Raw genomic sequence first — 15,511 nt, forward strand, 5'->3', positions numbered from 1 at the left:
TGGCCATTTGCCATTGCAAATCCATCTCTTCAAGATCATCAGGGTCAATCTGATCGTAGTCTTCATCTAAAGTAGCAGGATCAGAAATCTTTCCCTGAATATAGTTTTCATAGGAAGCAACAAACGAAGCAAGTAGAGCCAGATGCTCTTCAGCAGACTTCACACTCATTGGCATTGACTTAGCAGTAGTACTCTGCTTAGAAGCTGACGATTTCTTTACTCCTGATGATCCTCCTGAAGCAGCAACGAAACACACATCACCATCCTGATTCACCATGACCTGCTCATTTTCACATGATAAAAACGCAGTAGCAGAGTCGCTAGAAGCGTTGTGAGATGAAGAAGATGTAAGCCCATTGTAAACAGCCGGATCTTGAACCTGATCGTATCCAGTATCTTTCTTCTTCATGCTGAGCTCATAAGCTCTCAACTTTCCTACTACCTCTTCAAGCTCTTTTGTTTCATAATCTGCTTCACCCTTGATCATTAAAGTGTAGATATCCCACTTAGTAGGCAAAGCATCTAGCAGCTTGTCATTCTTCTCTACATCAGAATAGCAATCGATCTCATAATTGTCCATTTCTGACATCAGATGGTAGTAACGTGTGATGACGTCTTCAAGTGACTCATGCTTCATGTACTTGAAAACAGCAAACTGCTTCTTCAGTAGATCAATCTTGTTCTTCTTGACATCAGCATTACCAGCGTATCTTTTCTCCAAAGCATCCCACATATCCTTTGAGTTAGTGTACTTTTTGAAGGTATGTTTGATGCTATCAGGCAACGACATTTTGATTGCAGCCAAGGCTCTCTTTTCAGCCTCATACATCTTTTTATCATTGTCTTGCATGTTCACATATTCTGTTCGACGTGGTCTGCCCTCAAAGTCGTGTGTTGGATTCACGTAACCATCTTCGATGCATATCCACATGCGCGTATCCTGATATTCAATGAAGGACTGAAAATGATCCTTCCATGTCAAATAATTCTCCACCTTCATCATCTTAGGTGGTTTGTTGGTAGTGCCAACCTCATGCTCCATTCTCAACAACTCGTTCAAACTAGACATGTTCGACATTTTAACGTAACAGACTGAGAAAACCGTACGAAAGTTTCCGAAAGCAGTGGTTACTAAGTTACACCGTTAGAATCGTCTCGAAAAGACGAATCCAATGATATATAATGTCAAAGACCGAATTCGGGATTTTCCACCACTTAAATCTCTCTTAATTTTGAAGCTGGTCTTTATTGGCCAACCATGTTTAAAGACGCCTTTGAGTTTGTTAAACATTGTCTGAATTGTCAAAAGATGGGTGGGATTTCAAAAAGGGATGAAATGCCAATGCAACCAATCTTGGTTGTTGATATTTTTGATGTCTGGGGAATTGATTTTATGGGACCGTTTTTTTTTTTTTTTTTTTTTTTTTTGTCCTAAAAATCACACGAGTTCAACGGTGCAAACGGTTCTGTCTAACGAGTTACGGATCAATTTCTATTTGCAAAACACCGAAAAATTTCCGACGCTTGCCAACTGAAATTCCACCACTTAAATCTCTCTTAATTTTGCTGGTTTTAGGTTAATTTCTCTAGGTGATCAGTTAAATTCGCTGGTCTAATGTATGCTTAATTTCGCTGATGCAGTTCAACAGACAATTTCGCTGATAAGTCAAGTTCGCTGGTGTAGTTCGCTGTGTCAGGTCAGTTCGCTCAATTTCGCTTCAGATTTCGCCAAATTCGCTGGTCAATTTCGCTTGTACGACGACCAGTAAATTCGCCGAAAAACCGTGATAATTTCGCTGTGGAAAGTTTTCACGGTTACCAAAGTCGCCTTTGGATTTAATTTCGCCCGTAAGTTTGCTGATTAATTTCGCAGATCAGACAAATTCGCCAGAAACAGCCAATTTCGCCCAGTAACTATGGAAAGTCAATCTGTTTGAAATTTTTGATGATTTTCTGGATTTTCTAACAACTTCCTGCAAAATCAAAGCACCAAATCAGCAACTTAAAACCGAAAATTATGAAGAACTGATTGAATAAACACGAAGAACACGAAGAACAGTCTTCGAATCTTCAAGTCTATCAGCCACAAACTATTCCAGAATCAGCCAAATCTTTCCAGAAAACCTGCAAACCAACAAACAAACAAACCAGAAGATCAAAACAGCCAACAAAAATCAAAAAATCAGAATCAAAACACACCAAAATTTCGAAAATTTTAAAACCCTAATTATCAGGTTTCAAAAATTTCGAATTTTTACTCCCTGTTTCTGCAGCAAACAATTCTGAACCGAGCAATCAAGAGCCTAATGCTCTGATACCAATTGTAGGTCCCCTTGATGTATGGATCTTTCACAGAATCGTCTATCTAACCTAGAGTGCGGAATCCTCTAGATCAGATTGTAGCAGAAAACGTGTAGAACAGCAAATCACTTTCAACCGGGTTTCTATTGATTATCAAACAAACGTATTACAATCAATCAAACCCTAACCCTAATTTTCGTCCAAGACTAATTGCTCTCACGAAAATACTCTCTCACAAACTGTTTTGGCTAATTAACTGATTAACTGATCAACCTAAACCCTAAAGCCTAACCTTGTGTTATATAACACAAGGTTTACTATTTGGGCTAGGGTTTCCTACATGGGCAAAGCCCAATTCGTTCCCTCTTGACCCAAATGGGTTTAGTTTAGCCCAAACATATTTATCTCACTAATACAAAGCTAAACCCGCTAACTGTTTATCGTTTAACTAATTACAAGATATCCAAAGACCAAATCTAAGCTGTTGTCACAAACATGCACCAACAATGCTCAGTTGAATTATACCACAACGGAGAAGGAGTTGCTTGCCGTTGTTTATGCTTTGGATAAATTCCGATCTTATATTTGTGGAAGCAAGGTAATTGTTTACTCTGATCATAGTGCAGTCAGGTACCTGATGGAGAAAAAGGACGCCAAACCGAGACTGATTCGGTGGGTCCTACTGTTGCAAGAGTTTGATCTCGAAATCAGAGACAAGAAGGGGTGTGAAAATGTAGTTGCTGACCATCTGTCACGATTACCGGTTGAAGTAGAGGAGTTCACACCAGAAATCAATGAGCACTTTCCGGATGAGTTTATAATGGCTGCAAGTTCCGGACCTTGGTATGCTAACTTTGCAAATTATCTTGTTTCAGGTACGATACCGGATGCGTGGAATAAGCGTAGGAAGCAACAATTCCTGTCGCAGGTGAAGAATTATATTTGGGATGAACCGGACTTGTTCCGAATTGGTGCTGATCAGATTATTAGAAGATGTGTACCCGAGACAGAGTTCTTGGAAGTATTACAGCATGCTCACTCATCTACATGTGGCGGTCACTTTAGCGGACAAAAGACAGGCCATAAAGTTCTTGAAGCTGGTCTTTATTGGCCAACCATGTTTAAAGACGCCTTTGAGTTTGTTAAACATTGTCTGAATTGTCAAAAGATGGGTGGGATTTCAAAAAGGGATGAAATGCCAATGCAACCAATCTTGGTTGTTGATATTTTTGATGTCTGGGGAATTGATTTTATGGGACCGTTTTTTTTTTTTTTTTTTTTTTTGTCCTAAAAATCACACGAGTTCAACGGTGCAAACGGTTCTGTCTAACGAGTTACGGATCAATTTCTATTTGCAAAACACCGAAAAATTTCCGACGCTTGCCAACTGAAATTCCACCACTTAAATCTCTCTTAATTTTGCTGGTTTTAGGTTAATTTCTCTAGGTGATCAGTTAAATTCGCTGGTCTAATGTATGCTTAATTTCGCTGATGCAGTTCAACAGACAATTTCGCTGATAAGTCAAGTTCGCTGGTGTAGTTCGCTGTGTCAGGTCAGTTCGCTCAATTTCGCTTCAGATTTCGCCAAATTCGCTGGTCAATTTCGCTTGTACGACGACCAGTAAATTCGCCGAAAAACCGTGATAATTTCGCTGTGGAAAGTTTTCACGGTTACCAAAGTCGCCTTTGGATTTAATTTCGCCCGTAAGTTTGCTGATTAATTTCGCAGATCAGACAAATTCGCCAGAAACAGCCAATTTCGCCCAGTAACTATGGAAAGTCAATCTGTTTGAAATTTTTGATGATTTTCTGGATTTTCTAACAACTTCCTGCAAAATCAAAGCACCAAATCAGCAACTTAAAACCGAAAATTATGAAGAACTGATTGAATAAACACGAAGAACACGAAGAACAGTCTTCGAATCTTCAAGTCTATCAGCCACAAACTATTCCAGAATCAGCCAAATCTTTCCAGAAAACCTGCAAACCAACAAACAAACAAACCAGAAGATCAAAACAGCCAACAAAAATCAAAAAATCAGAATCAAAACACACCAAAATTTCGAAAATTTTAAAACCCTAATTATCAGGTTTCAAAAATTTCGAATTTTTACTCCCTGTTTCTGCAGCAAACAATTCTGAACCGAGCAATCAAGAGCCTAATGCTCTGATACCAATTGTAGGTCCCCTTGATGTATGGATCTTTCACAGAATCGTCTATCTAACCTAGAGTGCGGAATCCTCTAGATCAGATTGTAGCAGAAAACGTGTAGAACAGCAAATCACTTTCAACCGGGTTTCTATTGATTATCAAACAAACGTATTACAATCAATCAAACCCTAACCCTAATTTTCGTCCAAGACTAATTGCTCTCACGAAAATACTCTCTCACAAACTGTTTTGGCTAATTAACTGATTAACTGATCAACCTAAACCCTAAAGCCTAACCTTGTGTTATATAACACAAGGTTTACTATTTGGGCTAGGGTTTCCTACATGGGCAAAGCCCAATTCGTTCCCTCTTGACCCAAATGGGTTTAGTTTAGCCCAAACATATTTATCTCACTAATACAAAGCTAAACCCGCTAACTGTTTATCGTTTAACTAATTACAAGATATCCAAAGACCAAATCTAAGCTGTTGTCACAAACATGCACCAACAATGCTCAGTTGAATTATACCACAACGGAGAAGGAGTTGCTTGCCGTTGTTTATGCTTTGGATAAATTCCGATCTTATATTTGTGGAAGCAAGGTAATTGTTTACTCTGATCATAGTGCAGTCAGGTACCTGATGGAGAAAAAGGACGCCAAACCGAGACTGATTCGGTGGGTCCTACTGTTGCAAGAGTTTGATCTCGAAATCAGAGACAAGAAGGGGTGTGAAAATGTAGTTGCTGACCATCTGTCACGATTACCGGTTGAAGTAGAGGAGTTCACACCAGAAATCAATGAGCACTTTCCGGATGAGTTTATAATGGCTGCAAGTTCCGGACCTTGGTATGCTAACTTTGCAAATTATCTTGTTTCAGGTACGATACCGGATGCGTGGAATAAGCGTAGGAAGCAACAATTCCTGTCGCAGGTGAAGAATTATATTTGGGATGAACCGGACTTGTTCCGAATTGGTGCTGATCAGATTATTAGAAGATGTGTACCCGAGACAGAGTTCTTGGAAGTATTACAGCATGCTCACTCATCTGCATGTGGCGGTCACTTTAGCGGACAAAAGACAGGCCATAAAGTTCTTGAAGCTGGTCTTTATTGGCCAACCATGTTTAAAGACGCCTTTGAGTTTGTTAAACATTGTCTGAATTGTCAAAAGATGGGTGGGATTTCAAAAAGGGATGAAATGCCAATGCAACCAATCTTGGTTGTTGATATTTTTGATGTCTGGGGAATTGATTTTATGGGACCGTTTTTTTTTTTTTTTTTTTTTTTTTTGTCCTAAAAATCACACGAGTTCAACGGTGCAAACGGTTCTGTCTAACGAGTTACGGATCAATTTCTATTTGCAAAACACCGAAAAATTTCCGACGCTTGCCAACTGAAATTCCACCACTTAAATCTCTCTTAATTTTGCTGGTTTTAGGTTAATTTCTCTAGGTGATCAGTTAAATTCGCTGGTCTAATGTATGCTTAATTTCGCTGATGCAGTTCAACAGACAATTTCGCTGATAAGTCAAGTTCGCTGGTGTAGTTCGCTGTGTCAGGTCAGTTCGCTCAATTTCGCTTCAGATTTCGCCAAATTCGCTGGTCAATTTCGCTTGTACGACGACCAGTAAATTCGCCGAAAAACCGTGATAATTTCGCTGTGGAAAGTTTTCACGGTTACCAAAGTCGCCTTTGGATTTAATTTCGCCCGTAAGTTTGCTGATTAATTTCGCAGATCAGACAAATTCGCCAGAAACAGCCAATTTCGCCCAGTAACTATGGAAAGTCAATCTGTTTGAAATTTTTGATGATTTTCTGGATTTTCTAACAACTTCCTGCAAAATCAAAGCACCAAATCAGCAACTTAAAACCGAAAATTATGAAGAACTGATTGAATAAACACGAAGAACACGAAGAACAGTCTTCGAATCTTCAAGTCTATCAGCCACAAACTATTCCAGAATCAGCCAAATCTTTCCAGAAAACCTGCAAACCAACAAACAAACAAACCAGAAGATCAAAACAGCCAACAAAAATCAAAAAATCAGAATCAAAACACACCAAAATTTCGAAAATTTTAAAACCCTAATTATCAGGTTTCAAAAATTTCGAATTTTTACTCCCTGTTTCTGCAGCAAACAATTCTGAACCGAGCAATCAAGAGCCTAATGCTCTGATACCAATTGTAGGTCCCCTTGATGTATGGATCTTTCACAGAATCGTCTATCTAACCTAGAGTGCGGAATCCTCTAGATCAGATTGTAGCAGAAAACGTGTAGAACAGCAAATCACTTTCAACCGGGTTTCTATTGATTATCAAACAAACGTATTACAATCAATCAAACCCTAACCCTAATTTTCGTCCAAGACTAATTGCTCTCACGAAAATACTCTCTCACAAACTGTTTTGGCTAATTAACTGATTAACTGATCAACCTAAACCCTAAAGCCTAACCTTGTGTTATATAACACAAGGTTTACTATTTGGGCTAGGGTTTCCTACATGGGCAAAGCCCAATTCGTTCCCCCTTGACCCAAATGGGTTTAGTTTAGCCCAAACATATTTATCTCACTAATACAAAGCTAAACCCGCTAACTGTTTATCGTTTAACTAATTACAAGATATCCAAAGACCAAATCTAAGCTGTTGTCACAAACATGCACCAACAATGCTCAGTTGAATTATACCACAACGGAGAAGGAGTTGCTTGCCGTTGTTTATGCTTTGGATAAATTCCGATCTTATATTTGTGGAAGCAAGGTAATTGTTTACTCTGATCATAGTGCAGTCAGGTACCTGATGGAGAAAAAGGACGCCAAACCGAGACTGATTCGGTGGGTCCTACTGTTGCAAGAGTTTGATCTCGAAATCAGAGACAAGAAGGGGTGTGAAAATGTAGTTGCTGACCATCTGTCACGATTACCGGTTGAAGTAGAGGAGTTCACACCAGAAATCAATGAGCACTTTCCGGATGAGTTTATAATGGCTGCAAGTTCCGGACCTTGGTATGCTAACTTTGCAAATTATCTTGTTTCAGGTACGATACCGGATGCGTGGAATAAGCGTAGGAAGCAACAATTCCTGTCGCAGGTGAAGAATTATATTTGGGATGAACCGGACTTGTTCCGAATTGGTGCTGATCAGATTATTAGAAGATGTGTACCCGAGACAGAGTTCTTGGAAGTATTACAGCATGCTCACTCATCTGCATGTGGCGGTCACTTTAGCGGACAAAAGACAGGCCATAAAGTTCTTGAAGCTGGTCTTTATTGGCCAACCATGTTTAAAGACGCCTTTGAGTTTGTTAAACATTGTCTGAATTGTCAAAAGATGGGTGGGATTTCAAAAAGGGATGAAATGCCAATGCAACCAATCTTGGTTGTTGATATTTTTGATGTCTGGGGAATTGATTTTATGGGACCGGTTTTTTTTTTTTTTTTTTTTTTGTCCTAAAAATCACACGAGTTCAACGGTGCAAACGGTTCTGTCTAACGAGTTACGGATCAATTTCTATTTGCAAAACACCGAAAAATTTCCGACGCTTGCCAACTGAAATTCCACCACTTAAATCTCTCTTAATTTTGCTGGTTTTAGGTTAATTTCTCTAGGTGATCAGTTAAATTCGCTGGTCTAATGTATGCTTAATTTCGCTGATGCAGTTCAACAGACAATTTCGCTGATAAGTCAAGTTCGCTGGTGTAGTTCGCTGTGTCAGGTCAGTTCGCTCAATTTCGCTTCAGATTTCGCCAAATTCGCTGGTCAATTTCGCTTGTACGACGACCAGTAAATTCGCCGAAAAACCGTGATAATTTCGCTGTGGAAAGTTTTCACGGTTACCAAAGTCGCCTTTGGATTTAATTTCGCCCGTAAGTTTGCTGATTAATTTCGCAGATCAGACAAATTCGCCAGAAACAGCCAATTTCGCCCAGTAACTATGGAAAGTCAATCTGTTTGAAATTTTTGATGATTTTCTGGATTTTCTAACAACTTCCTGCAAAATCAAAGCACCAAATCAGCAACTTAAAACCGAAAATTATGAAGAACTGATTGAATAAACACGAAGAACACGAAGAACAGTCTTCGAATCTTCAAGTCTATCAGCCACAAACTATTCCAGAATCAGCCAAATCTTTCCAGAAAACCTGCAAACCAACAAACAAACAAACCAGAAGATCAAAACAGCCAACAAAAATCAAAAAATCAGAATCAAAACACACCAAAATTTCGAAAATTTTAAAACCCTAATTATCAGGTTTCAAAAATTTCGAATTTTTACTCCCTGTTTCTGCAGCAAACAATTCTGAACCGAGCAATCAAGAGCCTAATGCTCTGATACCAATTGTAGGTCCCCTTGATGTATGGATCTTTCACAGAATCGTCTATCTAACCTAGAGTGCGGAATCCTCTAGATCAGATTGTAGCAGAAAACGTGTAGAACAGCAAATCACTTTCAACCGGGTTTCTATTGATTATCAAACAAACGTATTACAATCAATCAAACCCTAACCCTAATTTTCGTCCAAGACTAATTGCTCTCACGAAAATACTCTCTCACAAACTGTTTTGGCTAATTAACTGATTAACTGATCAACCTAAACCCTAAAGCCTAACCTTGTGTTATATAACACAAGGTTTACTATTTGGGCTAGGGTTTCCTACATGGGCAAAGCCCAATTCGTTCCCCCTTGACCCAAATGGGTTTAGTTTAGCCCAAACATATTTATCTCACTAATACAAAGCTAAACCCGCTAACTGTTTATCGTTTAACTAATTACAAGATATCCAAAGACCAAATCTAAGCTGTTGTCACAAACATGCACCAACAATGCTCAGTTGAATTATACCACAACGGAGAAGGAGTTGCTTGCCGTTGTTTATGCTTTGGATAAATTCCGATCTTATATTTGTGGAAGCAAGGTAATTGTTTACTCTGATCATAGTGCAGTCAGGTACCTGATGGAGAAAAAGGACGCCAAACCGAGACTGATTCGGTGGGTCCTACTGTTGCAAGAGTTTGATCTCGAAATCAGAGACAAGAAGGGGTGTGAAAATGTAGTTGCTGACCATCTGTCACGATTACCGGTTGAAGTAGAGGAGTTCACACCAGAAATCAATGAGCACTTTCCGGATGAGTTTATAATGGCTGCAAGTTCCGGACCTTGGTATGCTAACTTTGCAAATTATCTTGTTTCAGGTACGATACCGGATGCGTGGAATAAGCGTAGGAAGCAACAATTCCTGTCGCAGGTGAAGAATTATATTTGGGATGAACCGGACTTGTTCCGAATTGGTGCTGATCAGATTATTAGAAGATGTGTACCCGAGACAGAGTTCTTGGAAGTATTACAGCATGCTCACTCATCTGCATGTGGCGGTCACTTTAGCGGACAAAAGACAGGCCATAAAGTTCTTGAAGCTGGTCTTTATTGGCCAACCATGTTTAAAGACGCCTTTGAGTTTGTTAAACATTGTCTGAATTGTCAAAAGATGGGTGGGATTTCAAAAAGGGATGAAATGCCAATGCAACCAATCTTGGTTGTTGATATTTTTGATGTCTGGGGAATTGATTTTATGGGACCGTTTTTTTTTTTTTTTTTTTTTTTTGTCCTAAAAATCACACGAGTTCAACGGTGCAAACGGTTCTGTCTAACGAGTTACGGATCAATTTCTATTTGCAAAACACCGAAAAATTTCCGACGCTTGCCAACTGAAATTCCACCACTTAAATCTCTCTTAATTTTGCTGGTTTTAGGTTAATTTCTCTAGGTGATCAGTTAAATTCGCTGGTCTAATGTATGCTTAATTTCGCTGATGCAGTTCAACAGACAATTTCGCTGATAAGTCAAGTTCGCTGGTGTAGTTCGCTGTGTCAGGTCAGTTCGCTCAATTTCGCTTCAGATTTCGCCAAATTCGCTGGTCAATTTCGCTTGTACGACGACCAGTAAATTCGCCGAAAAACCGTGATAATTTCGCTGTGGAAAGTTTTCACGGTTACCAAAGTCGCCTTTGGATTTAATTTCGCCCGTAAGTTTGCTGATTAATTTCGCAGATCAGACAAATTCGCCAGAAACAGCCAATTTCGCCCAGTAACTATGGAAAGTCAATCTGTTTGAAATTTTTGATGATTTTCTGGATTTTCTAACAACTTCCTGCAAAATCAAAGCACCAAATCAGCAACTTAAAACCGAAAATTATGAAGAACTGATTGAATAAACACGAAGAACACGAAGAACAGTCTTCGAATCTTCAAGTCTATCAGCCACAAACTATTCCAGAATCAGCCAAATCTTTCCAGAAAACCTGCAAACCAACAAACAAACAAACCAGAAGATCAAAACAGCCAACAAAAATCAAAAAATCAGAATCAAAACACACCAAAATTTCGAAAATTTTAAAACCCTAATTATCAGGTTTCAAAAATTTCGAATTTTTACTCCCTGTTTCTGCAGCAAACAATTCTGAACCGAGCAATCAAGAGCCTAATGCTCTGATACCAATTGTAGGTCCCCTTGATGTATGGATCTTTCACAGAATCGTCTATCTAACCTAGAGTGCGGAATCCTCTAGATCAGATTGTAGCAGAAAACGTGTAGAACAGCAAATCACTTTCAACCGGGTTTCTATTGATTATCAAACAAACGTATTACAATCAATCAAACCCTAACCCTAATTTTCGTCCAAGACTAATTGCTCTCACGAAAATACTCTCTCACAAACTGTTTTGGCTAATTAACTGATTAACTGATCAACCTAAACCCTAAAGCCTAACCTTGTGTTATATAACACAAGGTTTACTATTTGGGCTAGGGTTTCCTACATGGGCAAAGCCCAATTCGTTCCCCCTTGACCCAAATGGGTTTAGTTTAGCCCAAACATATTTATCTCACTAATACAAAGCTAAACCCGCTAACTGTTTATCGTTTAACTAATTACAAGATATCCAAAGACCAAATCTAAGCTGTTGTCACAAACATGCACCAACAATGCTCAGTTGAATTATACCACAACGGAGAAGGAGTTGCTTGCCGTTGTTTATGCTTTGGATAAATTCCGATCTTATATTTGTGGAAGCAAGGTAATTGTTTACTCTGATCATAGTGCAGTCAGGTACCTGATGGAGAAAAAGGACGCCAAACCGAGACTGATTCGGTGGGTCCTACTGTTGCAAGAGTTTGATCTCGAAATCAGAGACAAGAAGGGGTGTGAAAATGTAGTTGCTGACCATCTGTCACGATTACCGGTTGAAGTAGAGGAGTTCACACCAGAAATCAATGAGCACTTTCCGGATGAGTTTATAATGGCTGCAAGTTCCGGACCTTGGTATGCTAACTTTGCAAATTATCTTGTTTCAGGTACGATACCGGATGCGTGGAATAAGCGTAGGAAGCAACAATTCCTGTCGCAGGTGAAGAATTATATTTGGGATGAACCGGACTTGTTCCGAATTGGTGCTGATCAGATTATTAGAAGATGTGTACCCGAGACAGAGTTCTTGGAAGTATTACAGCATGCTCACTCATCTGCATGTGGCGGTCACTTTAGCGGACAAAAGACAGGCCATAAAGTTCTTGAAGCTGGTCTTTATTGGCCAACCATGTTTAAAGACGCCTTTGAGTTTGTTAAACATTGTCTGAATTGTCAAAAGATGGGTGGGATTTCAAAAAGGGATGAAATGCCAATGCAACCAATCTTGGTTGTTGATATTGTTGATGTCTGGGGAATTGATTTTATGGGACCGTTTTTTTTTTTTTTTTTTTTTTGTCCTAAAAATCACACGAGTTCAACGGTGCAAACGGTTCTGTCTAACGAGTTACGGATCAATTTCTATTTGCAAAACACCGAAAAATTTCCGACGCTTGCCAACTGAAATTCCACCACTTAAATCTCTCTTAATTTTGCTGGTTTTAGGTTAATTTCTCTAGGTGATCAGTTAAATTCGCTGGTCTAATGTATGCTTAATTTCGCTGATGCAGTTCAACAGACAATTTCGCTGATAAGTCAAGTTCGCTGGTGTAGTTCGCTGTGTCAGGTCAGTTCGCTCAATTTCGCTTCAGATTTCGCCAAATTCGCTGGTCAATTTCGCTTGTACGACGACCAGTAAATTCGCCGAAAAACCGTGATAATTTCGCTGTGGAAAGTTTTCACGGTTACCAAAGTCGCCTTTGGATTTAATTTCGCCCGTAAGTTTGCTGATTAATTTCGCAGATCAGACAAATTCGCCAGAAACAGCCAATTTCGCCCAGTAACTATGGAAAGTCAATCTGTTTGAAATTTTTGATGATTTTCTGGATTTTCTAACAACTTCCTGCAAAATCAAAGCACCAAATCAGCAACTTAAAACCGAAAATTATGAAGAACTGATTGAATAAACACGAAGAACACGAAGAACAGTCTTCGAATCTTCAAGTCTATCAGCCACAAACTATTCCAGAATCAGCCAAATCTTTCCAGAAAACCTGCAAACCAACAAACAAACAAACCAGAAGATCAAAACAGCCAACAAAAATCAAAAAATCAGAATCAAAACACACCAAAATTTCGAAAATTTTAAAACCCTAATTATCAGGTTTCAAAAATTTCGAATTTTTACTCCCTGTTTCTGCAGCAAACAATTCTGAACCGAGCAATCAAGAGCCTAATGCTCTGATACCAATTGTAGGTCCCCTTGATGTATGGATCTTTCACAGAATCGTCTATCTAACCTAGAGTGCGGAATCCTCTAGATCAGATTGTAGCAGAAAACGTGTAGAACAGCAAATCACTTTCAACCGGGTTTCTATTGATTATCAAACAAACGTATTACAATCAATCAAACCCTAACCCTAATTTTCGTCCAAGACTAATTGCTCTCACGAAAATACTCTCTCACAAACTGTTTTGGCTAATTAACTGATTAACTGATCAACCTAAACCCTAAAGCCTAACCTTGTGTTATATAACACAAGGTTTACTATTTGGGCTAGGGTTTCCTACATGGGCAAAGCCCAATTCGTTCCCCCTTGACCCAAATGGGTTTAGTTTAGCCCAAACATATTTATCTCACTAATACAAAGCTAAACCCGCTAACTGTTTATCGTTTAACTAATTACAAGATATCCAAAGACCAAATCTAAGCTGTTGTCACAAACATGCACCAACAATGCTCAGTTGAATTATACCACAACGGAGAAGGAGTTGCTTGCCGTTGTTTATGCTTTGGATAAATTCCGATCTTATATTTGTGGAAGCAATGTAATTGTTTACTCTGATCATAGTGCAGTCAGGTACCTGATGGAGAAAAAGGACGCCAAACCGAGACTGATTCGGTGGGTCCTACTGTTGCAAGAGTTTGATCTCGAAATCAGAGACAAGAAGGGGTGTGAAAATGTAGTTGCTGACCATCTGTCACGATTACCGGTTGAAGTAGAGGAGTTCACACCAGAAATCAATGAGCACTTTCCGGATGAGTTTATAATGGCTGCAAGTTCCGGACCTTGGTATGCTAACTTTGCAAATTATCTTGTTTCAGGTACGATACCGGATGCGTGGAATAAGCGTAGGAAGCAACAATTCCTGTCGCATGTGAAGAATTATATTTGGGATGAACCGGACTTGTTCCGAATTGGTGCTGATCAGATTATTAGAAGATGTGTACCCGAGACAGAGTTCTTGGAAGTATTACAGCATGCTCACTCATCTGCATGTGGCGGTCACTTTAGCGGACAAAAGACAGGCCATAAAGTTCTTGAAGCTGGTCTTTATTGGCCAACCATGTTTAAAGACGCCTTTGAGTTTGTTAAACATTGTCTGAATTGTCAAAAGATGGGTGGGATTTCAAAAAGGGATGAAATGCCAATGCAACCAATCTTGGTTGTTGATATTTTTGATGTCTGGGGAATTGATTTTATGGGACCGTTTTTTTTTTTTTTTTTTTTTGTCCTAAAAATCACACGAGTTCAACGGTGCAAACGGTTCTGTCTAACGAGTTACGGATCAATTTCTATTTGCAAAACACCGAAAAATTTCCGACGCTTGCCAACTGAAATTCCACCACTTAAATCTCTCTTAATTTTGCTGGTTTTAGGTTAATTTCTCTAGGTGATCAGTTAAATTCGCTGGTCTAATGTATGCTTAATTTCGCTGATGCAGTTCAACAGACAATTTCGCTGATAAGTCAAGTTCGCTGGTGTAGTTCGCTGTGTCAGGTCAGTTCGCTCAATTTCGCTTCAGATTTCGCCAAATTCGCTGGTCAATTTCGCTTGTACGACGACCAGTAAATTCGCCGAAAAACCGTGATAATTTCGCTGTGGAAAGTTTTCACGGTTACCAAAGTCGCCTTTGGATTTAATTTCGCCCGTAAGTTTGCTGATTAATTTCGCAGATCAGACAAATTCGCCAGAAACAGCCAATTTCGCCCAGTAACTATGGAAAGTCAATCTGTTTGAAATTTTTGATGATTTTCTGGATTTTCTAACAACTTCCTGCAAAATCAAAGCACCAAATCAGCAACTTAAAACCGAAAATTATGAAGAACTGATTGAATAAACACGAAGAACACGAAGAACAGTCTTCGAATCTTCAAGTCTATCAGCCACAAACTATTCCAGAATCAGCCAAATCTTTCCAGAAAACCTGCAAACCAACAAACAAACAAACCAGAAGATCAAAACAGCCAACAAAAATCAAAAAATCAGAATCAAAACACACCAAAATTTCGAAAATTTTAAAACCCTAATTATCAGGTTTCAAAAATTTCGAATTTTTACTCCCTGTTTCTGCAGCAAACAATTCTGAACCGAGCAATCAAGAGCCTAATGCTCTGATACCAATTGTAGGTCCCCTTGATGTATGGATCTTTCACAGAATCGTCTATCTAACCTAGAGTGCGGAATCCTCTAGATCAGATTGTAGCAGAAAACGTGTAGAACAGCAAATCACTTTCAACCGGGTTTCTATTGATTATCAAACAAACGTATTACAATCAATCAAACCCTAACCCTAATTTTCGTCCAAGACTAATTGCTCTCACGAAAATACTCTCTCACAAACTGTTTTGGCTAATTAACTGATTAACTG

The sequence above is a fragment of the Helianthus annuus genome, chromosome 13 (genome assembly GCF_002127325.2).
Source record: "Helianthus annuus cultivar XRQ/B chromosome 13, HanXRQr2.0-SUNRISE, whole genome shotgun sequence".
NCBI classification, from domain to species: Eukaryota; Viridiplantae; Streptophyta; class Magnoliopsida; order Asterales; family Asteraceae; genus Helianthus; species Helianthus annuus.